At 51.6% G+C, this 23,798-nt stretch overlaps 21 non-coding genes and 1 pseudogene across 21 annotated transcripts; all 22 read left to right on the top strand.

Annotated features, from left to right (window-relative positions):
* The first annotated feature begins 150 nt into the window (after nucleotides 1-150).
* On the top strand, nucleotides 151-314 carry LOC140992771 (U1 spliceosomal RNA). Its single transcript, XR_012178322.1, has one exon. It is a non-coding gene; the product is annotated as a U1 spliceosomal RNA (small nuclear RNA).
* A 645-nt stretch (nucleotides 315-959) lies between these two features.
* Nucleotides 960-1,123, top strand: LOC140992770 (U1 spliceosomal RNA). The gene has a single exon (XR_012178321.1). It is a non-coding gene; the product is annotated as a U1 spliceosomal RNA (small nuclear RNA).
* A 645-nt stretch (nucleotides 1,124-1,768) lies between these two features.
* Nucleotides 1,769-1,932, top strand: LOC140992769 (U1 spliceosomal RNA). Its single transcript, XR_012178320.1, has one exon. It is a non-coding gene; the product is annotated as a U1 spliceosomal RNA (small nuclear RNA).
* Nucleotides 1,933-2,577: 645 nt separating this feature from the next.
* LOC140992768 (U1 spliceosomal RNA) lies at nucleotides 2,578-2,741 on the top strand. Its single transcript, XR_012178319.1, has one exon. It is a non-coding gene; the product is annotated as a U1 spliceosomal RNA (small nuclear RNA).
* A 645-nt stretch (nucleotides 2,742-3,386) lies between these two features.
* Nucleotides 3,387-3,550, top strand: LOC140992766 (U1 spliceosomal RNA). The gene has a single exon (XR_012178317.1). It is a non-coding gene; the product is annotated as a U1 spliceosomal RNA (small nuclear RNA).
* Nucleotides 3,551-4,195: 645 nt separating this feature from the next.
* On the top strand, nucleotides 4,196-4,359 carry LOC140992763 (U1 spliceosomal RNA). Its single transcript, XR_012178316.1, has one exon. It is a non-coding gene; the product is annotated as a U1 spliceosomal RNA (small nuclear RNA).
* Nucleotides 4,360-5,004: 645 nt separating this feature from the next.
* LOC140992762 (U1 spliceosomal RNA) lies at nucleotides 5,005-5,168 on the top strand. Its single transcript, XR_012178315.1, has one exon. It is a non-coding gene; the product is annotated as a U1 spliceosomal RNA (small nuclear RNA).
* Nucleotides 5,169-5,813: 645 nt separating this feature from the next.
* Nucleotides 5,814-5,977, top strand: LOC140992761 (U1 spliceosomal RNA). Its single transcript, XR_012178314.1, has one exon. It is a non-coding gene; the product is annotated as a U1 spliceosomal RNA (small nuclear RNA).
* Nucleotides 5,978-6,622: 645 nt separating this feature from the next.
* On the top strand, nucleotides 6,623-6,786 carry LOC140992760 (U1 spliceosomal RNA). Its single transcript, XR_012178313.1, has one exon. It is a non-coding gene; the product is annotated as a U1 spliceosomal RNA (small nuclear RNA).
* Nucleotides 6,787-7,431: 645 nt separating this feature from the next.
* On the top strand, nucleotides 7,432-7,595 carry LOC140992759 (U1 spliceosomal RNA). The gene has a single exon (XR_012178312.1). It is a non-coding gene; the product is annotated as a U1 spliceosomal RNA (small nuclear RNA).
* A 645-nt stretch (nucleotides 7,596-8,240) lies between these two features.
* LOC140992758 (U1 spliceosomal RNA) lies at nucleotides 8,241-8,404 on the top strand. The gene has a single exon (XR_012178311.1). It is a non-coding gene; the product is annotated as a U1 spliceosomal RNA (small nuclear RNA).
* A 645-nt stretch (nucleotides 8,405-9,049) lies between these two features.
* On the top strand, nucleotides 9,050-9,213 carry LOC140992757 (U1 spliceosomal RNA). The gene has a single exon (XR_012178310.1). It is a non-coding gene; the product is annotated as a U1 spliceosomal RNA (small nuclear RNA).
* Nucleotides 9,214-15,072: 5,859 nt separating this feature from the next.
* LOC140992810 (U1 spliceosomal RNA) lies at nucleotides 15,073-15,245 on the top strand (annotated as a pseudogene).
* Nucleotides 15,246-15,890: 645 nt separating this feature from the next.
* LOC140992796 (U1 spliceosomal RNA) lies at nucleotides 15,891-16,054 on the top strand. The gene has a single exon (XR_012178345.1). It is a non-coding gene; the product is annotated as a U1 spliceosomal RNA (small nuclear RNA).
* A 645-nt stretch (nucleotides 16,055-16,699) lies between these two features.
* Nucleotides 16,700-16,863, top strand: LOC140992799 (U1 spliceosomal RNA). The gene has a single exon (XR_012178347.1). It is a non-coding gene; the product is annotated as a U1 spliceosomal RNA (small nuclear RNA).
* Nucleotides 16,864-17,508: 645 nt separating this feature from the next.
* On the top strand, nucleotides 17,509-17,672 carry LOC140992756 (U1 spliceosomal RNA). The gene has a single exon (XR_012178309.1). It is a non-coding gene; the product is annotated as a U1 spliceosomal RNA (small nuclear RNA).
* A 645-nt stretch (nucleotides 17,673-18,317) lies between these two features.
* On the top strand, nucleotides 18,318-18,481 carry LOC140992755 (U1 spliceosomal RNA). The gene has a single exon (XR_012178308.1). It is a non-coding gene; the product is annotated as a U1 spliceosomal RNA (small nuclear RNA).
* Nucleotides 18,482-19,126: 645 nt separating this feature from the next.
* On the top strand, nucleotides 19,127-19,290 carry LOC140992752 (U1 spliceosomal RNA). The gene has a single exon (XR_012178306.1). It is a non-coding gene; the product is annotated as a U1 spliceosomal RNA (small nuclear RNA).
* Nucleotides 19,291-19,935: 645 nt separating this feature from the next.
* On the top strand, nucleotides 19,936-20,099 carry LOC140992751 (U1 spliceosomal RNA). The gene has a single exon (XR_012178305.1). It is a non-coding gene; the product is annotated as a U1 spliceosomal RNA (small nuclear RNA).
* A 1,059-nt stretch (nucleotides 20,100-21,158) lies between these two features.
* Nucleotides 21,159-21,322, top strand: LOC140992750 (U1 spliceosomal RNA). Its single transcript, XR_012178304.1, has one exon. It is a non-coding gene; the product is annotated as a U1 spliceosomal RNA (small nuclear RNA).
* A 645-nt stretch (nucleotides 21,323-21,967) lies between these two features.
* Nucleotides 21,968-22,131, top strand: LOC140992783 (U1 spliceosomal RNA). Its single transcript, XR_012178333.1, has one exon. It is a non-coding gene; the product is annotated as a U1 spliceosomal RNA (small nuclear RNA).
* Nucleotides 22,132-22,776: 645 nt separating this feature from the next.
* Nucleotides 22,777-22,940, top strand: LOC140992749 (U1 spliceosomal RNA). Its single transcript, XR_012178303.1, has one exon. It is a non-coding gene; the product is annotated as a U1 spliceosomal RNA (small nuclear RNA).
* Nucleotides 22,941-23,798: the final 858 nt, after the last annotated feature.

Below are 23,798 nucleotides of genomic sequence, written 5' to 3'. Positions count from 1 at the left end.
AGTGTTTTTGAATTTGCAGCAACTTTTAGTGCCCAATGAGGATGAGCAAATTGCCCAAGGCACCTAACTCTGCTATTATCCCCTCAGAGGCACCGTCAGCCAGGGGGCTGAGCCTGGGAAAGGCCATCCTGTGTCAGACTGTTCCAACTCATACTTACCTGGCAGGGGAGATACCATGATCAAGAAGGTGGTTCACCCAGGGCGAGGCTCAGCCATTGCACTCCGGTTGTGCTGACCCCTGCGAATTCCCCAAATGTGGGAATCTCGACTGCATAATTTGTGGTAGTGGGGGACTGCGTCCGCGCTCTCCCCTGATGACAATGTGGAAGAAAAACAAGTGAGTGCTCGTCTCCCGCGCTTTCTGCCGAGCAGCTCGGAAAGCCGACCTTCAACCTCTGAATGCTGCTTTGGGGTCCTTGTGTTACCGTTTCAATCCGTCCTGAAAGTCACAGCGTTGCAGTACACCGGCGTCTGCTGTGTCGCAGTGCGTTGCGTGCGGGTTACCCGTTTTCCCGGTAAAAGGGCAGAGTGGGCGTGGCCTGCTAGAGACGGCACAAACCTTGTTGCGTCTCCTCCTCTGCGAGGCATTGCATAAGAAATGTGGTCTGGACGCGTCCATTGCTGGAATGCCTACTGGTAGGCTTTTGTGCGGCACATTGTCTCTGGTTGCATTCAGACTGGGCGGAGACATCATGCCAAGTGGCCGTTGACGGAGTGTTATTTTTCTATTTTGCCGAGCGATGGATCGCTGGAAAAAGGACACAAAACAGGCACAATGTGTGGACCAGCCACCCTCGTCAAGTCGCACCAGTGTTTTTGAATTTGCAGCAACTTTTAGTGCCCAATGAGGATGAGCAAATTGCCCAAGGCACCTAACTCTGCTATTATCCCCCCAGAGGCACCGTCAGCCACGGGGCTGAGCCTGGGAAAGGCCATCCTGTGTCAGACTGTTCCAACTCATACTTACCTGGCAGGGGAGATACCATGATCAAGAAGGTGGTTCACCCAGGGCGAGGCTCAGCCATTGCACTCCGGTTGTGCTGACCCCTGCGAATTCCCCAAATGTGGGAATCTCGACTGCATAATTTGTGGTAGTGGGGGACTGCGTCCGCGCTCTCCCCTGATGACAATGTGGAAGAAAAACAAGTGAGTGCTCGTCTGGCGCGCTTTCTGCCGAGCAGCTCGGAAAGCCAACCTTCAACCTCTGAATGCTGCTTTGGGGTCCTTGTGTTACCGTTTCAATCCGTCCTGAAAGTCACAGCGTTGCAGTACACCGGCGTCTGCTGTGTCGCAGTGCGTTGCGTGCGGGTAACCCGTTTTCCCGGTAAAAGGGCAGAGTGGGCGTGGCCTGCTAGAGACGGCACAAACCTTGTTGCGTCTCCTCCTCTGCGAGGCATTGCATAAGAAATGTGGTCTGGACACGTCCATTGCTGGAATGCCTACTGGTAGGCTTTTGTGCGGCACATTGTCTCTGGTTGCATTCAGACTGGGCGGAGACATCATGCCAAGTGGCCGTTGACGGAGTGTTATTTTTCTATTTTGCCGAGCGATGGATCGCTGGAAAAAGGACACAAAACAGGCACAATGTGTGGACCAGCCACCCTCGTCAAGTCGCACCAGTGTTTTTGAATTTGCAGCAACTTTTAGTGCCCAATGAGGATGAGCAAATTGCCCAAGGCACCTAACTCTGCTATTATCCCCCCAGAGGCACCGTCAGCCACGGGGCTGAGCCTGGGAAAGGCCATCCTGTGTCAGACTGTTCCAACTCATACTTACCTGGCAGGGGAGATACCATGATCAAGAAGGTGGTTCACCCAGGGCGAGGCTCAGCCATTGCACTCCGGTTGTGCTGACCCCTGCGAATTCCCCAAATGTGGGAATCTCGACTGCATAATTTGTGGTAGTGGGGGACTGCGTCCGCGCTCTCCCCTGATGACAATGTGGAAGAAAAACAAATGAGTGCTCGTCTCCCGCACTTTCTGCCGAGCAGCTCGGAAAGCCAACCTTCAACCTCTGAATGCTGCTTTGGGGTCCTTGTGTTACCGTTTCAATCCGTCCTGAAAGTCACAGCGTTGCAGTACACCGGCGTCTGCTGTGTCGCAGTGCGTTGCGTGCGGGTTACCCGTTTTCCCGGTAAAAGGGCAGAGTGGGCGTGGCCTGCTAGAGACGGCACAAACCTTGTTGCGTCTCCTCCTCTGCGAGCCATTGCATAAGAAATGTGGTCTGGACGCGTCCATTGCTGGAATGCCTACTGGTAGGCTTTTGTGCGGCACATTGTCTCTGGTTGCATTCAGACTGGGCGGAGACATCATGCCAAGTGGCTGTTGACGGAGTGTTATTTTTCTATTTTGCCGAGCGATGGATCGCTGGAAAAAGGACACAAAACAGGCACAATGTGTGGACCAGCCACCCTCGTCAAGTCGCACCAGTGTTTTTGAATTTGCAGCAACTTTTAGTGCCCAATGAGGATGAGCAAATTGCCCAAGGCACCTAACTCTGCTATTATCCCCTCAGAGGCACCGTCAGCCAGGGGGCTGAGCCTGGGAAAGGCCATCCTGTGTCAGACTGTTCCAACTCATACTTACCTGGCAGGGGAGATACCATGATCAAGAAGGTGGTTCACCCAGGGCGAGGCTCAGCCATTGCACTCCGGTTGTGCTGACCCCTGCGAATTCCCCAAATGTGGGAATCTCGACTGCATAATTTGTGGTAGTGGGGGACTGCGTCCGCGCTCTCCCCTGATGACAATGTGGAAGAAAAACAAGTGAGTGCTCGTCTCCCGCGCTTTCTGCCGAGCAGCTCGGAAAGCCGACCTTCAACCTCTGAATGCTGCTTTGGGGTCCTTGTGTTACCGTTTCAATCCGTCCTGAAAGTCACAGCGTTGCAGTACACCGGCGTCTGCTGTGTCGCAGTGCGTTGCGTGCGGGTTACCCGTTTTCCCGGTAAAAGGGCAGAGTGGGCGTGGCCTGCTAGAGACGGCACAAACCTTGTTGCGTCTCCTCCTCTGCGAGGCATTGCATAAGAAATGTGGTCTGGACGCGTCCATTGCTGGAATGCCTACTGGTAGGCTTTTGTGCGGCACATTGTCTCTGGTTGCATTCAGACTGGGCGGAGACATCATGCCAAGTGGCCGTTGACGGAGTGTTATTTTTCTATTTTGCCGAGCGATGGATCGCTGGAAAAAGGACACAAAACAGGCACAATGTGTGGACCAGCCACCCTCGTCAAGTCGCACCAGTGTTTTTGAATTTGCAGCAACTTTTAGTGCCCAATGAGGATGAGCAAATTGCCCAAGGCACCTAACTCTGCTATTATCCCCCCAGAGGCACCGTCAGCCACGGGGCTGAGCCTGGGAAAGGCCATCCTGTGTCAGACTGTTCCAACTCATACTTACCTGGCAGGGGAGATACCATGATCAAGAAGGTGGTTCACCCAGGGCGAGGCTCAGCCATTGCACTCCGGTTGTGCTGACCCCTGCGAATTCCCCAAATGTGGGAATCTCGACTGCATAATTTGTGGTAGTGGGGGACTGCGTCCGCGCTCTCCCCTGATGACAATGTGGAAGAAAAACAAGTGAGTGCTCGTCTGGCGCGCTTTCTGCCGAGCAGCTCGGAAAGCCAACCTTCAACCTCTGAATGCTGCTTTGGGGTCCTTGTGTTACCGTTTCAATCCGTCCTGAAAGTCACAGCGTTGCAGTACACCGGCGTCTGCTGTGTCGCAGTGCGTTGCGTGCGGGTTACCCGTTTTCCCGGTAAAAGGGCAGAGTGGGCGTGGCCTGCTAGAGACGGCACAAACCTTGTTGCGTCTCCTCCTCTGCGAGGCATTGCATAAGAAATGTGGTCTGGACACGTCCATTGCTGGAATGCCTACTGGTAGGCTTTTGTGCGGCACATTGTCTCTGGTTGCATTCAGACTGGGCGGAGACATCATGCCAAGTGGCCGTTGACGGAGTGTTATTTTTCTATTTTGCCGAGCGATGGATCGCTGGAAAAAGGACACAAAACAGGCACAATGTGTGGACCAGCCACCCTCGTCAAGTCGCACCAGTGTTTTTGAATTTGCAGCAACTTTTAGTGCCCAATGAGGATGAGCAAATTGCCCAAGGCACCTAACTCTGCTATTATCCCCCCAGAGGCACCGTCAGCCAGGGGGCTGAGCCTGGGAAAGGCCATCCTGTGTCAGACTGTTCCAACTCATACTTACCTGGCAGGGGAGATACCATGATCAAGAAGGTGGTTCACCCAGGGCGAGGCTCAGCCATTGCACTCCGGTTGTGCTGACCCCTGCGAATTCCCCAAATGTGGGAATCTCGACTGCATAATTTGTGGTAGTGGGGGACTGCGTCCGCGCTCTCCCCTGATGACAATGTGGAAGAAAAACAAATGAGTGCTCGTCTCCCGCACTTTCTGCCGAGCAGCTCGGAAAGCCAACCTTCAACCTCTGAATGCTGCTTTGGGGTCCTTGTGTTACCGTTTCAATCCGTCCTGAAAGTCACAGCGTTGCAGTACACCGGCGTCTGCTGTGTCGCAGTGCGTTGCGTGCGGGTTACCCGTTTTCCCGGTAAAAGGGCAGAGTGGGCGTGGCCTGCTAGAGACGGCACAAACCTTGTTGCGTCTCCTCCTCTGCGAGGCATTGCATAAGAAATGTGGTCTGGACGCGTCCATTGCTGGAATGCCTACTGGTAGGCTTTTGTGCGGCACATTGTCTCTGGTTGCATTCAGACTGGGCGGAGACATCATGCCAAGTGGCCGTTGACGGAGTGTTATTTTTCTATTTTGCCGAGCGATGGATCGCTGGAAAAAGGACACAAAACAGGCACAATGTGTGGACCAGCCACCCTCGTCAAGTCGCACCAGTGTTTTTGAATTTGCAGCAACTTTTAGTGCCCAATGAGGATGAGCAAATTGCCCAAGGCACCTAACTCTGCTATTATCCCCTCAGAGGCACCGTCAGCCAGGGGGCTGAGCCTGGGAAAGGCCATCCTGTGTCAGACTTTTCCAACTCATACTTACCTGGCAGGGGAGATACCATGATCAAGAAGGTGGTTCACCCAGGGCGAGGCTCAGCCATTGCACTCCGGTTGTGCTGACCCCTGCGAATTCCCCAAATGTGGGAATCTCGACTGCATAATTTGTGGTAGTGGGGGACTGCGTCCGCGCTCTCCCCTGATGACAATGTGGAAGAAAAACAAGTGAGTGCTCGTCTCCCGCGCTTTCTGCCGAGCAGCTCGGAAAGCCGACCTTCAACCTCTGAATGCTGCTTTGGGGTCCTTGTGTTACCGTTTCAATCCGTCCTGAAAGTCACAGCGTTGCAGTACACCGGCGTCTGCTGTGTCGCAGTGCGTTGCGTGCGGGTTACCCGTTTTCCCGGTAAAAGGGCAGAGTGGGCGTGGCCTGCTAGAGACGGCACAAACCTTGTTGCGTCTCCTCCTCTGCGAGGCATTGCATAAGAAATGTGGTCTGGACGCGTCCATTGCTGGAATGCCTACTGGTAGGCTTTTGTGCGGCACATTGTCTCTGGTTGCATTCAGACTGGGCGGAGACATCATGCCAAGTGGCCGTTGACGGAGTGTTATTTTTCTATTTTGCCGAGCGATGGATCGCTGGAAAAAGGACACAAAACAGGCACAATGTGTGGACCAGCCACCCTCGTCAAGTCGCACCAGTGTTTTTGAATTTGCAGCAACTTTTAGTGCCCAATGAGGATGAGCAAATTGCCCAAGGCACCTAACTCTGCTTTTATCCCCCCAGAGGCACCGTCAGCCACGGGGCTGAGCCTGGGAAAGGCCATCCTGTGTCAGACTGTTCCAACTCATACTTACCTGGCAGGGGAGATACCATGATCAAGAAGGTGGTTCACCCAGGGCGAGGCTCAGCCATTGCACTCCGGTTGTGCTGACCCCTGCGAATTCCCCAAATGTGGGAATCTCGACTGCATAATTTGTGGTAGTGGGGGACTGCGTCCGCGCTCTCCCCTGATGACAATGTGGAAGAAAAACAAGTGAGTGCTCGTCTGGCGCGCTTTCTGCCGAGCAGCTCGGAAAGCCAACCTTCAACCTCTGAATGCTGCTTTGGGGTCCTTGTGTTACCGTTTCAATCCGTCCTGAAAGTCACAGCGTTGCAGTACACCGGCGTCTGCTGTGTCGCAGTGCGTTGCGTGCGGGTAACCCGTTTTCCCGGTAAAAGGGCAGAGTGGGCGTGGCCTGCTAGAGACGGCACAAACCTTGTTGCGTCTCCTCCTCTGCGAGGCATTGCATAAGAAATGTGGTCTGGACACGTCCATTGCTGGAATGCCTACTGGTAGGCTTTTGTGCGGCACATTGTCTCTGGTTGCATTCAGACTGGGCGGAGACATCATGCCAAGTGGCCGTTGACGGAGTGTTATTTTTCTATTTTGCCGAGCGATGGATCGCTGGAAAAAGGACACAAAACAGGCACAATGTGTGGACCAGCCACCCTCGTCAAGTCGCACCAGTGTTTTTGAATTTGCAGCAACTTTTAGTGCCCAATGAGGATGAGCAAATTGCCCAAGGCACCTAACTCTGCTATTATCCCCCCAGAGGCACCGTCAGCCAGGGGGCTGAGCCTGGGAAAGGCCATCCTGTGTCAGACTGTTCCAACTCATACTTACCTGGCAGGGGAGATACCATGATCAAGAAGGTGGTTCACCCAGGGCGAGGCTCAGCCATTGCACTCCGGTTGTGCTGACCCCTGCGAATTCCCCAAATGTGGGAATCTCGACTGCATAATTTGTGGTAGTGGGGGACTGCGTCCGCGCTCTCCCCTGATGACAATGTGGAAGAAAAACAAATGAGTGCTCGTCTCCCGCACTTTCTGCCGAGCAGCTCGGAAAGCCAACCTTCAACCTCTGAATGCTGCTTTGGGGTCCTTGTGTTACCGTTTCAATCCGTCCTGAAAGTCACAGCGTTGCAGTACACCGGCGTCTGCTGTGTCGCAGTGCGTTGCGTGCGGGTTACCCGTTTTCCCGGTAAAAGGGCAGAGTGGGCGTGGCCTGCTAGAGACGGCACAAACCTTGTTGCGTCTCCTCCTCTGCGAGCCATTGCATAAGAAATGTGGTCTGGACGCGTCCATTGCTGGAATGCCTACTGGTAGGCTTTTGTGCGGCACATTGTCTCTGGTTGCATTCAGACTGGGCGGAGACATCATGCCAAGTGGCTGTTGACGGAGTGTTATTTTTCTATTTTGCCGAGCGATGGATCGCTGGAAAAAGGACACAAAACAGGCACAATGTGTGGACCAGCCACCCTCGTCAAGTCGCACCAGTGTTTTTGAATTTGCAGCAACTTTTAGTGCCCAATGAGGATGAGCAAATTGCCCAAGGCACCTAACTCTGCTATTATCCCCTCAGAGGCACCGTCAGCCAGGGGGCTGAGCCTGGGAAAGGCCATCCTGTGTCAGACTGTTCCAACTCATACTTACCTGGCAGGGGAGATACCATGATCAAGAAGGTGGTTCACCCAGGGCGAGGCTCAGCCATTGCACTCCGGTTGTGCTGACCCCTGCGAATTCCCCAAATGTGGGAATCTCGACTGCATAATTTGTGGTAGTGGGGGACTGCGTCCGCGCTCTCCCCTGATGACAATGTGGAAGAAAAACAAGTGAGTGCTCGTCTCCCGCGCTTTCTGCCGAGCAGCTCGGAAAGCCGACCTTCAACCTCTGAATGCTGCTTTGGGGTCCTTGTGTTACCGTTTCAATCCGTCCTGAAAGTCACAGCGTTGCAGTACACCGGCGTCTGCTGTGTCGCAGTGCGTTGCGTGCGGGTTACCCGTTTTCCCGGTAAAAGGGCAGAGTGGGCGTGGCCTGCTAGAGACGGCACAAACCTTGTTGCGTCTCCTCCTCTGCGAGGCATTGCATAAGAAATGTGGTCTGGACGCGTCCATTGCTGGAATGCCTACTGGTAGGCTTTTGTGCGGCACATTGTCTCTGGTTGCATTCAGACTGGGCGGAGACATCATGCCAAGTGGCCGTTGACGGAGTGTTATTTTTCTATTTTGCCGAGCGATGGATCGCTGGAAAAAGGACACAAAACAGGCACAATGTGTGGACCAGCCACCCTCGTCAAGTCGCACCAGTGTTTTTGAATTTGCAGCAACTTTTAGTGCCCAATGAGGATGAGCAAATTGCCCAAGGCACCTAACTCTGCTATTATCCCCCCAGAGGCACCGTCAGCCACGGGGCTGAGCCTGGGAAAGGCCATCCTGTGTCAGACTGTTCCAACTCATACTTACCTGGCAGGGGAGATACCATGATCAAGAAGGTGGTTCACCCAGGGCGAGGCTCAGCCATTGCACTCCGGTTGTGCTGACCCCTGCGAATTCCCCAAATGTGGGAATCTCGACTGCATAATTTGTGGTAGTGGGGGACTGCGTCCGCGCTCTCCCCTGATGACAATGTGGAAGAAAAACAAGTGAGTGCTCGTCTGGCGCGCTTTCTGCCGAGCAGCTCGGAAAGCCAACCTTCAACCTCTGAATGCTGCTTTGGGGTCCTTGTGTTACCGTTTCAATCCGTCCTGAAAGTCACAGCGTTGCAGTACACCGGCGTCTGCTGTGTCGCAGTGCGTTGCGTGCGGGTTACCCGTTTTCCCGGTAAAAGGGCAGAGTGGGCGTGGCCTGCTAGAGACGGCACAAACCTTGTTGCGTCTCCTCCTCTGCGAGGCATTGCATAAGAAATGTGGTCTGGACACGTCCATTGCTGGAATGCCTACTGGTAGGCTTTTGTGCGGCACATTGTCTCTGGTTGCATTCAGACTGGGCGGAGACATCATGCCAAGTGGCCGTTGACGGAGTGTTATTTTTCTATTTTGCCGAGCGATGGATCGCTGGAAAAAGGACACAAAACAGGCACAATGTGTGGACCAGCCACCCTCGTCAAGTCGCACCAGTGTTTTTGAATTTGCAGCAACTTTTAGTGCCCAATGAGGATGAGCAAATTGCCCAAGGCACCTAACTCTGCTATTATCCCCCCAGAGGCACCGTCAGCCAGGGGGCTGAGCCTGGGAAAGGCCATCCTGTGTCAGACTGTTCCAACTCATACTTACCTGGCAGGGGAGATACCATGATCAAGAAGGTGGTTCACCCAGGGCGAGGCTCAGCCATTGCACTCCGGTTGTGCTGACCCCTGCGAATTCCCCAAATGTGGGAATCTCGACTGCATAATTTGTGGTAGTGGGGGACTGCGTCCGCGCTCTCCCCTGATGACAATGTGGAAGAAAAACAAATGAGTGCTCGTCTCCCGCACTTTCTGCCGAGCAGCTCGGAAAGCCAACCTTCAACCTCTGAATGCTGCTTTGGGGTCCTTGTGTTACCGTTTCAATCCGTCCTGAAAGTCACAGCGTTGCAGTACACCGGCGTCTGCTGTGTCGCAGTGCGTTGCGTGCGGGTTACCCGTTTTCCCGGTAAAAGGGCAGAGTGGGCGTGGCCTGCTAGAGACGGCACAAACCTTGTTGCGTCTCCTCCTCTGCGAGCCATTGCATAAGAAATGTGGTCTGGATCGCTGGAAAAAGGACACAAAACAGGCACAATGTGTGGACCAGCCACCCTCGTCAAGTCGCACCAGTGTTTTTGAATTTGCAGCAACTTTTAGTGCCCAATGAGGATGAGCAAATTGCCCAAGGCACCTAACTCTGCTATTATCCCCCCAGAGGCACCGTCAGCCAGGGGGCTGAGCCTGGGAAAGGCCATCCTGTGTCAGACTGTTCCAACTCATACTTACCTGGCAGGGGAGATACCATGATCAAGTATCAACTGACTCTATTGTTGTCGAGCGGTGTATGGGGCACAATAAAGTAAATAGCGTCGGCGGCTATATCATACCGGCTCCTTTCTGGCCAGAGGACCAGCATGGCGTTAGGAAACAATCAAGCCAACCGCAGGAATGCTGTCCGCTTCGACCTTCTGGAAGATCTTCAGATGGACCGGCTGCAATTCAGCAGACAGATTTTGCAAAAAGAACTTGGCATTTCCACCAACCAGCTTGACTACGTTTTTGCATTTCCGGGTAAGAAGATCTTTGAGGTGATATTTACAACAACACGATACTACGAAAGTTGCCTGGAAAAGTTTGAAATCAAGAAAAAGTCAACAACAAGCTTCAAGAACATTATTATGTCACCTTTGGCAGAGAGAGACCTGAAAACAGTACATGTAATGATTTTCTCTGAGAGAGTCAGGAACCAGGATGTTTGGACATGGATGGCTCGGTACTGTGAGGTGATTCATGCCATGGAAGTTGTTGACATAGATGGAATCAAGACAGGCACCAGACGATTTCAAGTGCGTCTCATAAGGCGACAGGGGGTCCTCCAGCATCTCCCAAGCACCATCCAGTTGGGAGCCTTCAGAGGGTCTGTGTTCTACTCTGGTCAGCCAAAAGAATGTCGTAAATGCGGCAGCCTAGAACATCTGGCTGCTGCATGTACGGTGGACATCTGCAGGAACTGCAAAGCACTCGACCATACAACAGCCCAATGTCCAACCCCTGTAAAATGCAATCTCTGTGCCTCAGCCCAACATCGCTTTAAAGACTGCCCTCAAGCATACTCCAACCGGCTGAAACTGTCCACAGTAAGATCAATTGTTTCTTTAGGCCAAGACCACATTGCTGAAAACTCTGGCAACAATCAGGCGCCCTCTCAACATACAAGCCCAGTGCGACAGCCATCTGGCCCTGCACTCCAACAGCCAAGTGAAGAACCGGTGTTGGACCTGGAGGAGGAGGTACAAGAGGGAACACGAGTCTTGGACTGGAGCGCTGGGCTATTAGAAAATGACGACGAAGCATTCAACTCCCCTGCCTCCACAATGGACCTCACTGCTTTCCATCAAGCAGACCATCCTCCCGAACCTGGCTCCAGCTCAAGGACAGAGTTGACCCCGATGACTCTACAGGAGGCAGGGAACCGTCTGGACAACCTGCTGGCTAGCATCTCTCCTCATGCAGCTACCTTGAAACAAGAACCAACGGCCAATTCTCTCTTCGAGGAAGTTGAGGGCTCAACATCCCTGCTGCCAATCATCACCATCCATCAGGGACCAGACTCATCTGCCTCCTCATCATTGGATGGCCAACGCCCGAGGTCAACATCTACAGTCAACCTTGCATCAGTGCCAGATCCCAGCTCCCAGACCTCCATGGAACGGGCTGAAGATGCCTCCCAGTCCTTACTGACCTCTTTGCCCCTTCCCATTGCCACCACCTTGGTACCAGACACAGTGGACTCTCCTTCAAGAAAACGGGTAAATGAGTCCCCCCCATCAGGTGAATCCTCCCCCTCGACCTCTTCTGTGTTACCTCATTCCAACTGGCCCGTTTCCTCCCCCACATCAAACCCCTTTCTTGAGCAAGATGTTGTAGTTGCTTTTACATCTACAACACAGATAAAAGACATGTCAAGAAAGGTGGAAAGAGATGTGAAACCAAAGAAAAAGAAGATAATTAAGAAAAAGTAGATGTTACATAGTTGTCACTGAACTAACCCTCTTCACCCCTTTGAACTGCACTTCTATGGCTCCTCTCTCTATAGCATCCCTCAATACTAGAGGACTAAATGACCCAGTAAAGTGCTCATCAGCCTTCACTTTTCTACACTCAGAGGGTAATGACATCTTCCTACTTCAAGAATGTAATGTATCCTATAGAGAGAATTACAAGGTCTTCGAGGAGAGATGGAGCCACGGCCCATCAGTATGGTCAGGCGACAACAAAAACAGATCTTCAGGGGTTGCAGTATTATTTAGAGGGCATGATTTTATCATCCAGAAGGTACAACGTGTGATAGATGGGAGAATTCTATGTGTTGATGTTTCACTGTTTAACGCTAAGTTAAGAGTAATCAATGTGTATTGCCCTGTTGAGCTCCGAGAACGGTTAACAGTGCTCAAAGAATTACAACCCCTTTTGTTGTGTAACAGAGAGGTCATTCTGGGTGGCGATTTCAACTGCTTGGTAAGCAAAAAAGAAAAGTTAACCACCTCCACAGTAAGGCTGGACTCCAGTTCTGAAATCCTAAAAAACATTATTAAAGATTTTAGACTGTTAGATGTTTACCGCTTAAAAAATCCGAGTTTACCTGGGTATACCTGGTCCAACGGCAGAACCCATTCCAGAATAGACTTTCTGTTGACATCAAGGGGGCTGCAGGTTGTAGATGCAGCAGTCACGCCAGTTTTTTTCTCTGACCATCATAAAATTGAATGTTCTCTCATGTTTAAAGAAAACATCAAAAAAGGTAGAGGTTCATGGAAGCTGAATATTTCCCTACTACAAGATGCAAAGGTGGTCAATGATTTTAAGGTGAAGCTTAACCAATGGCTCTCTCTTAAGCCCTCCTTCAACTCTGTGGGGGAATGGTGGGAAGAAGTCAAGGTTAGGGCAAAAACTTTTTTCATAGAGGTGGGTAAACGAACTGCTAAAAAGAGACGTCTGAAGCTCCAGAAATATCAGGCAAAGCTGCAGAGATTTTATATAATGGCTTATGCCGGGCTAGATGTTGCAGAGGATATAGCTCAATTGAAGAGAGAGATGTTACGCCTCTCCACGGCGGCCAGTCGGGGGCTACTGATTCGTAGCCGAGTCCACCACATGGAAAACAATGAAAAATGCTCTAGATACTTTTTTAGGAAATTAGCTAGGCCTAAAAACTTTATAGAAGGATTAAAGAATAAAGAGGGACAAGAAAAAACTGAAATACATGAGATACTAAGTTGTGTACACTCCTTCTACTCTGATCTTTACAAAAGTGAAGATTTAGATAAGACAGCTTTAGAAAACCTTCTATCTAAAGTAGATAAAAATATTAACGAATTTAAAGGGAAGCTTGACAGTAAAATATCTCTGAGTGAACTCACCAAAGCAGTAGAAAGCATGCAAAATAACAAGGCCCCTGGGGCAGATGGGTTGCCAAAAGAATTTTATACTACCTTCTGGGCAGAGTTAAAGGCCCCTCTTTTGGAGATGTACAATGAGAGCCTCCAATTAGGGTCGTTACCACCATCCCTAAAGGAAGGTACCATTTCCCTTCTATTCAAGAAAGGTGAAAAAAAAGATCTTAAAAACTGGCGCCCCCTTACTCTCCTTGGTGTTGATCGTAAGATTCTAGCAAAAGCAATCTTTCTTCGCCTACAAGAGGTGATAGAGAGGTTGGTTGGGGTCGAGCAGACCTGTGTGGTTCCAGGTCGCTCCATGAGTGATAACCTTGCTTTAATAAGAGATTCATACTTGTATGCTTTAGATCGCAATGTACCCCTATGTATTGCTGGCCTGGATTTAGAAAAAGCCTTTGATAGAATAAGCCATGAGTATCTCAAAGAAGCACTGGTGAGGTTTGGGTTCGGCCCACAGTTGAGGGCATGGATTAATTTACTGTACTTTGATTGCTCTAGTAGAGTAAACATTAATGGCCACTTCAGTGAACCTATTAAGATCCAGGCAGGGGTCAGACAGGGATGCCCGCTATCAGTCAGCCTGTTTGTACTAGCCATGGAGCCTCTGGCCTGTGGGATAAAACATGACACTGATATTCGGGGCCTTCCTGTCCCTGGTAGTAATGGAAAGGAGGCTAAAATGTCCCTGTATATGGATGACTTGACAATCCTTTGTACCAGCAATAATTCAATGGTTAAAGCCCTCCAGTGGAGTGAGCAATTTTCTCAAGCATCTGGGGCCAAACTGAACCGGGCCAAGAGTGAGATCCTCTACCTTAATTGGCCAGAAAGAAAGCCTGATTTAGGGTTAGTTGAAAAAGAAGAGAGGGTAAAAATTTTGGGAGTGGAAATTGGGAAGGGAATGGAAATAATAAATTGGGAAGCAAGACTACCAGCTATCAAAGGAAAATTGCTTCAGTGGGAGCAGAGGGATCTAACATTCACTGGCAAAATTTTGGTGATTAAGGCTGAGGTTCTGGCCTCTTTGACCTTTCTGGCGGCCACTCTGCCAGCTCCCAAGACATTCCTGACCTCTTTGAGACGCATCATGTTTCAATTCATTTGGAGCTCCCAACAAGAACATGTCAAAAGAGACATCATGTACAAACCTCTGGTTAAAGGAGGGAAAGCTGTACCTGAGTTGGGGGCCAAATTTGATGCCCTTTTTTTGACACCAATTTTGAATGCTGTTTTTACAGAGAGCAATACCAGTCTCTGGTTTCATTTTGCCAAGTTTTGGGTAGGCCGCATGATGTATAGAGGGAAGGGTAAAAGGGTTTCTCTTTGTACGCCCAATGCTGAAAGTAGACCAGCTCTATACGAGAGAGCATTAACACTCTTTAAAGTAGCAAAGTTAGATTGGTCCGTGTTAGGTAAAATAGATAGGGTTGATGTGGAGGGGTGCCTTTCACCCCCGACCTCTAGCCTTGTGCCGGTAGGTATCCTACCTGAGAGCAAATGCATCAGAGTTTGGAAAAATGTAAACTTACCATTTTTGTTCAATGTACATAAGGACCTGGCCTGGAAGATAGCCCAAAATTGTGTCCCTACAAGAGCCTTCTTGCTGAGAAGGCGATGCACACGTAGTGCTAAATGTCCAATAAAAAATTGTAATGATGGTGAAGATGTGGCTCACTGCTTTTGGTCATGCGCTGTTTCAAGGGCAGTGTGGGAAATTTTAAAACCATGGTTAACAGACCTTTTTAGAGCCCCTAATGAAATGGATGTTTTATATGGAAACATTGAGACAGATGAAAAGGACAGAAATGAAAGGTGGTGGGCAATCATCAACTGTGTCAAAGAAGGTATCTGGAAATGCAGAAACCTAACTGCCTTCAGAAAGCTCTCTATTTCACCTGATTCTGTGGCAAAGGTTGGCATTACAGGTGTCAGGGACTACATCATTAGGGATAGAATTAAGTATAATGATCAAGAAATGAAAAATTGGTGGAAAACTGACAAAATTCCTGTTGCTTTAATGGATCTTTTTTAAAATTAAGGAAACTGAATGGAACATCTATTTGATGTTACAACTGCTGAATGAAATGTTTATTGAATGTAACTATTATTTATTTGATTAGAATATCTACTTGGTGTTGGGTAATTGTAATTGTGTGATTTATGTATGTCTGTAACTAATTTTGACTGAAATTAATAAAAGCTTCTAAAAAGTGAAAAGTGGTTCACCCAGGGCGAGGCTCAGCCATTGCACTCCGGTTGTGCTGACCCCTGCGAATTCCCCAAATGTGGGAATCTCGACTGCATAATTTGTGGTAGTGGGGGACTGCGTCCGCGCTCTCCCCTGATGACAATGTGGAAGAAAAACAAATGAGTGCTCGTCTCCCGCGCTTTCTGCCGAGCAGCTCGGAAAGCCAACCTTCAACCTCTGAATGCTGCTTTGGGGTCCTTGTGTTACCGTTTCAATCCGTCCTGAAAGTCACAGCGTTGCAGTACACCGGCGTCTGCTGTGTCGCAGTGCGTTGCGTGCGGGTTACCCGTTTTCCCGGTAAAAGGGCAGAGTGGGCGTGGCCTGCTAGAGACGGCACAAACCTTGTTGCGTCTCCTCCTCTGCGAGGCATTGCATAAGAAATGTGGTCTGGACGCGTCCATTGCTGGAATGCCTACTGGTAGGCTTTTGTGCGGCACATTGTCTCTGGTTGCATTCAGACTGGGCGGAGACATCATGCCAAGTGGCCGTTGACGGAGTGTTATTTTTCTATTTTGCCGAGCGATGGATCGCTGGAAAAAGGACACAAAACAGGCACAATGTGTGGACCAGCCCCCCTCGTCAAGTCGCACCAGTGTTTTTGAATTTGCAGCAACTTTTAGTGCCCAATGAGGATGAGCAAATTGCCCAAGGCACCTAACTCTGCTATTATCCCCCAAGAGGCACCGTCAGCCAGGGGGCTGAGCCTGGGAAAGGCCATCCTGTGTCAGACTGTTCCAACTCATACTTACCTGGCAGGGGAGATACCATAATCAAGAAGGTGGTTCACCCAGGGCGAGGCTCAGCCATTGCACTCCGGTTGTGCTGACCCCTGCGAATTCCCCAAATGTGGGAATCTCGACTGCATAATTTGTGGTAGTGGGGGACTGCGTCCGCGCTCTCCCCTGATGACAATGTGGAAGAAAAACAAGTGAGTGCTCGTCTGGCGCGCTTTCTGCCGAGCAGCTCGGAAAGCCAACCTTCAACCTCTGAATGCTGCTTTGGGGTCCTTGTGTTACCGTTTCAATCCGTCCTGAAAGTCACAGCGTTGCAGTACACCGGCGTCTGCTGTGTCGCAGTGCGTTGCGTGCGGGTTACCCGTTTTCCCGGTAAAAGGGCAGAGTGGGCGTGGCCTGCTAGAGACGGCACAAACCTTGTTGCGTCTCCTCCTCTGCGAGGCATTGCATAAGAAATGTGGTCTGGACACGTCCATTGCTGGAATGCCTACTGGTAGGCTTTTGTGCGGCACATTGTCTCTGGTTGCATTCAGACTGGGCGGAGACATCATGCCAAGTGGCCGTTGACGGAGTGTTATTTTTCTATTTTGCCGAGCGATGGATCGCTGGAAAAAGGACACAAAACAGGCACAATGTGTGGACCAGCCACCCTCGTCAAGTCGCACCAGTGTTTTTGAATTTGCAGCAACTTTTAGTGCCCAATGAGGATGAGCAAATTGCCCAAGGCACCTAACTCTGCTATTATCCCCCCAGAGGCACCGTCAGCCAGGGGGCTGAGCCTGGGAAAGGCCATCCTGTGTCAGACTGTTCCAACTCATACTTACCTGGCAGGGGAGATACCATGATCAAGAAGGTGGTTCACCCAGGGCGAGGCTCAGCCATTGCACTCCGGTTGTTCTGACCCCTGCGAATTCCCCAAATGTGGGAATCTCGACTGCATAATTTGTGGTAGTGGGGGACTGCGTCCGCGCTCTCCCCTGATGACAATGTGGAAGAAAAACAAATGAGTGCTCGTCTCCCGCGCTTTCTGCCGAGCAGCTCGGAAAGCCAACCTTCAACCTCTGAATGCTGCTTTGGGGTCCTTGTGTTACCGTTTCAATCCGTCCTGAAAGTCACAGCGTTGCAGTACACCGGCGTCTGCTGTGTCGCAGTGCGTTGCGTGCGGGTTACCCGTTTTCCCGGTAAAAGGGCAGAGTGGGCGTGGCCTGCTAGAGACGGCACAAACCTTGTTGCGTCTCCTCCTCTGCGAGGCATTGCATAAGAAATGTGGTCTGGACGCGTCCATTGCTGGAATGCCTACTGGTAGGCTTTTGTGCGGCACATTGTCTCTGGTTGCATTCAGACTGGGCGGAGACATCATGCCAAGTGGCCGTTGACGGAGTGTTATTTTTCTATTTTGCCGAGCGATGGATCGCTGGAAAAAGGACACAAAACAGGCACAATGTGTGGACCAGCCACCCTCGTCAAGTCGCACCAGTGTTTTTGAATTTGCAGCAACTTTTAGTGCCCAATGAGGATGAGCAAATTGCCCAAGGCACCTAACTCTGCTATTATCCCCCAAGAGGCACCGTCAGCCAGGGGGCTGAGCCTGGGAAAGGCCATCCTGTGTCAGACTGTTCCAACTCATACTTACCTGGCAGGGGAGATACCATGATCAAGAAGGTGGTTCACCCAGGGCGAGGCTCAGCCATTGCACTCCGGTTGTGCTGACCCCTGCGAATTCCCCAAATGTGGGAATCTCGACTGCATAATTTGTGGTAGTGGGGGACTGCGTCCGCGCTCTCCCCTGATGACAATGTGGAAGAAAAACAAGTGAGTGCTCGTCTGGCGCGCTTTCTGCCGAGCAGCTCGGAAAGCCAACCTTCAACCTCTGAATGCTGCTTTGGGGTCCTTGTGTTACCGTTTCAATCCGTCCTGAAAGTCACAGCGTTGCAGTACACCGGCGTCTGCTGTGTCGCAGTGCGTTGCGTGCGGGTTACCCGTTTTCCCGGTAAAAGGGCAGAGTGGGCGTGGCCTGCTAGAGACGGCACAAACCTTGTTGCGTCTCCTCCTCTGCGAGGCATTGCATAAGAAATGTGGTCTGGACACGTCCATTGCTGGAATGCCTACTGGTAGGCTTTTGTGCGGCACATTGTCTCTGGTTGCATTCAGACTGGGCGGAGACATCATGCCAAGTGGCCGTTGACGGAGTGTTATTTTTCTATTTTGCCGAGCGATGGATCGCTGGAAAAAGGACACAAAACAGGCACAATGTGTGGACCAGCCACCCTCGTCAAGTCGCACCAGTGTTTTTGAATTTGCAGCAACTTTTAGTGCCCAATGAGGATGAGCAAATTGCCCAAGGCACCTAACTCTGCTATTATCCCCCAAGAGGCACCGTCAGCCAGGGGGCTGAGCCTGGGAAAGGCCATCCTGTGTCAGACTGTTCCAACTCATACTTACCTGGCAGGGGAGATACCATGATCAAGAAGGTGGTTCACCCAGGGCGAGGCTCAGCCATTGCACTCCGGTTGTGCTGACCCCTGCGAATTCCCCAAATGTGGGAATCTCGACTGCATAATTTGTGGTAGTGGGGGACTGCGTCCGCGCTCTCCCCTGATGACAATGTGGAAGAAAAACAAGTGAGTGCTCGTCTCCCGCGCTTTCTGCCGAGCAGCTCGGAAAGCCGACCTTCAACCTCTGAATGCTGCTTTGGGGTCCTTGTGTTACCGTTTCAATCCGTCCTGAAAGTCACAGCGTTGCAGTACACCGGCGTCTGCTGTGTCGCAGTGCGTTGCGTGCGGGTTACCCGTTTTCCCGGTAAAAGGGCAGAGTGGGCGTGGCCTGCTAGAGACGGCACAAACCTTGTTGCGTCTCCTCCTCTGCGAGGCATTGCATAAGAAATGTGGTCTGGACGCGTCCATTGCTGGAATGCCTACTGGTAGGCTTTTGTGCGGCACATTGTCTCTGGTTGCATTCAGACTGGGCGGAGACATCATGCCAAGTGGCCGTTGACGGAGTGTTATTTTTCTATTTTGCCGAGCGATGGATCGCTGGAAAAAGGACACAAAACAGGCACAATGTGTGGACCAGCCACCCTCGTCAAGTCGCACCAGTGTTTTTGAATTTGCAGCAACTTTTAGTGCCCAATGAGGATGAGCAAATTGCCCAAGGCACCTAACTCTGCTATTATCCCCCCAGAGGCACCGTCAGCCAGGGGGCTGAGCCTGGGAAAGGCCATCCTGTGTCAGACTGTTCCAACTCATACTTACCTGGCAGGGGAGATACCATGATCAAGAAGGTGGTTCACCCAGGGCGAGGCTCAGCCATTGCACTCCGGTTGTGCTGACCCCTGCGAATTCCCCAAATGTGGGAATCTCGACTGCATAATTTGTGGTAGTGGGGGACTGCGTCCGCGCTCTCCCCTGATGACAATGTGGAAGAAAAACAAATGAGTGCTCGTCTCCCGCACTTTCTGCCGAGCAGCTCGGAAAGCCAACCTTCAACCTCTGAATGCTGCTTTGGGGTCCTTGTGTTACCGTTTCAATCCGTCCTGAAAGTCACAGCGTTGCAGTACACCGGCGTCTGCTGTGTCGCAGTGCGTTGCGTGCGGGTTACCCGTTTTCCCGGTAAAAGGGCAGAGTGGGCGTGGCCTGCTAGAGACGGCACAAACCTTGTTGCGTCTCCTCCTCTGCGAGCCATTGCATAAGAAATGTGGTCTGGACGCGTCCATTGCTGGAATGCCTACTGGTAGGCTTTTGTGCGGCACATTGTCTCTGGTTGCATTCAGACTGGGCGGAGACATCATGCCAAGTGGCTGTTGACGGAGTGTTATTTTTCTATTTTGCCGAGCGATGGATCGCTGGAAAAAGGACACAAAACAGGCACAATGTGTGGACCAGCCACCCTCGTCAAGTCGCACCAGTGTTTTTGAATTTGCAGCAACTTTTAGTGCCCAATGAGGATGAGCAAATTGCCCAAGGCACCTAACTCTGCTATTATCCCCCCAGAGGCACCGTCAGCCAGGGGGCTGAGCCTGGGAAAGGCCATCCTGTGTCAGACTGTTCCAACTCATACTTACCTGGCAGGGGAGATACCATGATCAAGAAGGTGGTTCACCCAGGGCGAGGCTCAGCCATTGCACTCCGGTTGTGCTGACCCCTGCGAATTCCCCAAATGTGGGAATCTCGACTGCATAATTTGTGGTAGTGGGGGACTGCGTCCGCGCTCTCCCCTGATGACAATGTGGAAGAAAAACAAATGAGTGCTCGTCTCCCGCGCTTTCTGCCGAGCAGCTCGGAAAGCCAACCTTCAACCTCTGAATGCTGCTTTGGGGTCCTTGTGTTACCGTTTCAATCCGTCCTGAAAGTCACAGCGTTGCAGTACACCGGCGTCTGCTGTGTCGCAGTGCGTTGCGTGCGGGTTACCCGTTTTCCCGGTAAAAGGGCAGAGTGGGCGTGGCCTGCTAGAGATGGCACAAACCTTGTTGCGTCTCCTCCTCTGCGAGGCATTGCATAAGAAATGTGGTCTGGACGCGTCCATTGCTGGAATGCCTACTGGTAGGCTTTTGTGCGGCACATTGTCTCTGGTTGCATTCAGACTGGGCGGAGACATCATGCCAAGTGGCCGTTGACGGAGTGTTATTTGTCTGATGACAATGTGGAAGAAAAACAAGTGAGTGCTCGTCTCCCGCGCTTTCTGCCGAGCAGCTCGGAAAGCCGACCTTCAACCTCTGAATGCTGCTTTGGGGTCCTTGTGTTACCGTTTCAATCCGTCCTGAAAGTCACAGCGTTGCAGTACACCGGCGTCTGCTGTGTCGCAGTGCGTTGCGTGCGGGTTACCCGTTTTCCCGGTAAAAGGGCAGAGTGGGCGTGGCCTGCTAGAGACGGCACAAACCTTGTTGCGTCTCCTCCTCTGCGAGGCATTGCATAAGAAATGTGGTCTGGACGTGTCCATTGCTGGAATGCCTACTGGTAGGCTTTTGTGCGGCACATTGTCTCTGGTTGCATTCAGACTGGGCGGAGACATCATGCCAAGTGGCCGTTGACGGAGTGTTATTTTTCTATTTTGCAGAGCGATGGATCGCTGGAAAAAGGACACAAAACAGGCACAATGTGTGGACCAGCCACCCTCGTCAAGTCGCACCAGTGTTTTTGAATTTGCAGCAACTTTTAGTGCCCAATGAGGATGAGCAAATTGCCCAAGGCACCTAACTCTGCTATTATCCCCCCAGAGGCACCGTCAGCCAGGGGGCTGAGCCTGGGAAAGGCCATCCTGTGTCAGACTGTTCCAACTCATACTTACCTGGCAGGGGAGATACCATGATCAAGAAGGTGGTTCACCCAGGGCGAGGCTCAGCCATTGCACTCCGGTTGTGCTGACCCCTGCGAATTCCCCAAATGTGGGAATCTCGACTGCATAATTTGTGGTAGTGGGGGACTGCGTCCGCGCTCTCCCCTGATGACAATGTGGAAGAAAAACAAGTGAGTGCTCGTCTCCCGCGCTTTCTGCCGAGCAGCTCGGAAAGCCGACCTTCAACCTCTGAATGCTGCTTTGGGGTCCTTGTGTTACCGTTTCAATCCGTCCTGAAAGTCACAGCGTTGCAGTACACCGGCGTCTGCTGTGTCGCAGTGCGTTGCGTGCGGGTTACCCGTTTTCCCGGTAAAAGGGCAGAGTGGGCGTGGCCTGCTAGAGACGGCACAAACCTTGTTGCGTCTCCTCCTCTGCGAGGCATTGCATAAGAAATGTGGTCTGGACGTGTCCATTGCTGGAATGCCTACTGGTAGGCTTTTGTGCGGCACATTGTCTCTGGTTGCATTCAGACTGGGCGGAGACATCATGCCAAGTGGCCGTTGACGGAGTGTTATTTTTCTATTTTGCAGAGCGATGGATCGCTGGAAAAAGGACACAAAACAGGCACAATGTGTGGACCAGCCACCCTCGTCAAGTCGCACCAGTGTTTTTGAATTTGCAGCAACTTTTAGTGCCCAATGAGGATGAGCAAATTGCCCAAGGCACCTAACTCTGCTATTATCCCCCCAGAGGCACCGTCAGCCAGGGGGCTGAGCCTGGGAAAGGCCATCCTGTGTCAGACTGTTCCAACTCATACTTACCTGGCAGGGGAGATACCATGATCAAGAAGGTGGTTCACCCAGGGCGAGGCTCAGCCATTGCACTCCGGTTGTGCTGACCCCTGCGAATTCCCCAAATGTGGGAATCTCGACTGCGTAATTTGTGGTAGTGGGGGACTGCGTCCGCGCTCTCCCCTGATGACAATGTGGAAGAAAAACAAGTGAGTGCTCGTCTCCCGCGCTTTCTGCCGAGCAGCTCGGAAAGCCGACCTTCAACCTCTGAATGCTGCTTTGGGGTCCTTGTGTTACTGTTTCAATCCGTCCTGAAAGTCACAGCGTTGCAGTACACCGGCGTCTGCTGTGTCGCAGTGCGTTGCGTGCGGGTTACCCGTTTTCCCGGTAAAAGGGCAGAGTGGGCGTGGCCTGCTAGAGACGGCACAAACCTTGTTGCGTCTCCTCCTCTGCGAGGCATTGCATAAGAAATGTGGTCTGGACGCGTCCATTGCTGGAATGCCTACTGGTAGGCTTTTGTGCGGCACATTGTCTCTGGTTGCATTCAGACTGGGCGGAGACATCATGCCAAGTGGCCGTTGACGGAGTGTTATTTTTCTATTTTGCCGAGCGATGGATCGCTGGAAAAAGGACACAAAACAGGCACAATGTGTGGACCAGCCACCCTCGTCAAGTCGCACCAGTGTTTTTGAATTTGCAGCAACTTTTAGTGCCCAATGAGGATGAGCAAATTGCCCAAGGCACCTAACTCTGCTATTATCCCCCCAGAGGCACCGTCAGCCACGGGGCTGAGCCTGGGAAAGGCCATCCTGTGTCAGACTGTTCCAACTCATACTTACCTGGCAGGGGAGATACCATGATCAAGAAGGTGGTTCACCCAGGGCGAGGCTCAGCCATTGCACTCCGGTTGTGCTGACCCCTGCGAATTCCCCAAATGTGGGAATCTCGACTGCATAATTTGTGGTAGTGGGGGACTGCGTCCGCGCTCTCCCCTGATGACAATGTGGAAGAAAAACAAGTGAGTGCTCGTCTCCCGCGCTTTCTGCCGAGCAGCTCGGAAAGCCAACCTTCAACCTCTGAATGCTGCTTTGGGGTCCTTGTGTTACCGTTTCAATCCGTCCTGAAAGTCACAGCGTTGCAGTACACCGGCGTCTGCTGTGTCGCAGTGCGTTGCGTGCGGGTTACCCGTTTTCCCGGTAAAAGGGCAGAGTGGGCGTGGCCTGCTAGAGACGGCACAAACCTTGTTGCGTCTCCTCCTCTGCGAGCCATTGCATAAGAAATGTGGTCTGGACGCGTCCATTGCTGGAATGCCTACTGGTAGGCTTTTGTGCGGCACATTGTCTCTGGTTGCATTCAGACTGGGCGGAGACATCATGCCAAGTGGCTGTTGACGGAGTGTTATTTTTCTATTTTGCCGAGCGATGGATCGCTGGAAAAAGGACACAAAACAGGCACAATGTGTGGACCAGCCACCCTCGTCAAGTCGCACCAGTGTTTTTGAATTTGCAGCAACTTTTAGTGCCCAATGAGGATGAGCAAATTGCCCAAGGCACCTAACTCTGCTATTATCCCCCCAGAGGCACCGTCAGCCAGGGGGCTGAGCCTGGGAAAGGCCATCCTGTGTCAGACTGTTCCAACTCATACTTACCTGGCAGGGGAGATACCATGATCAAGAAGGTGGTTATCTGGAAATGCAGAAACCTAACTGCCTTCAGAAAGCTCTCTATTTCACCTGATTCTGTGGCAAAGGTTGGCATTACAGGTGTCAGGGACTACATCATTAGGGATAGAATTAAGTATAATGATCAAGAAATGAAAAACTGGTGGAAAACTGACAAAATTCCTGTTGCTTT

Source organism: Pagrus major, chromosome 24 (assembly GCF_040436345.1).
Source record: "Pagrus major chromosome 24, Pma_NU_1.0".
NCBI lineage: Eukaryota > Metazoa > Chordata > Actinopteri > Spariformes > Sparidae > Pagrus > Pagrus major.
The sequence above is the reverse complement of the archived record's forward strand: the minus strand, read 5'-3'. Positions and strand labels throughout refer to the sequence as shown.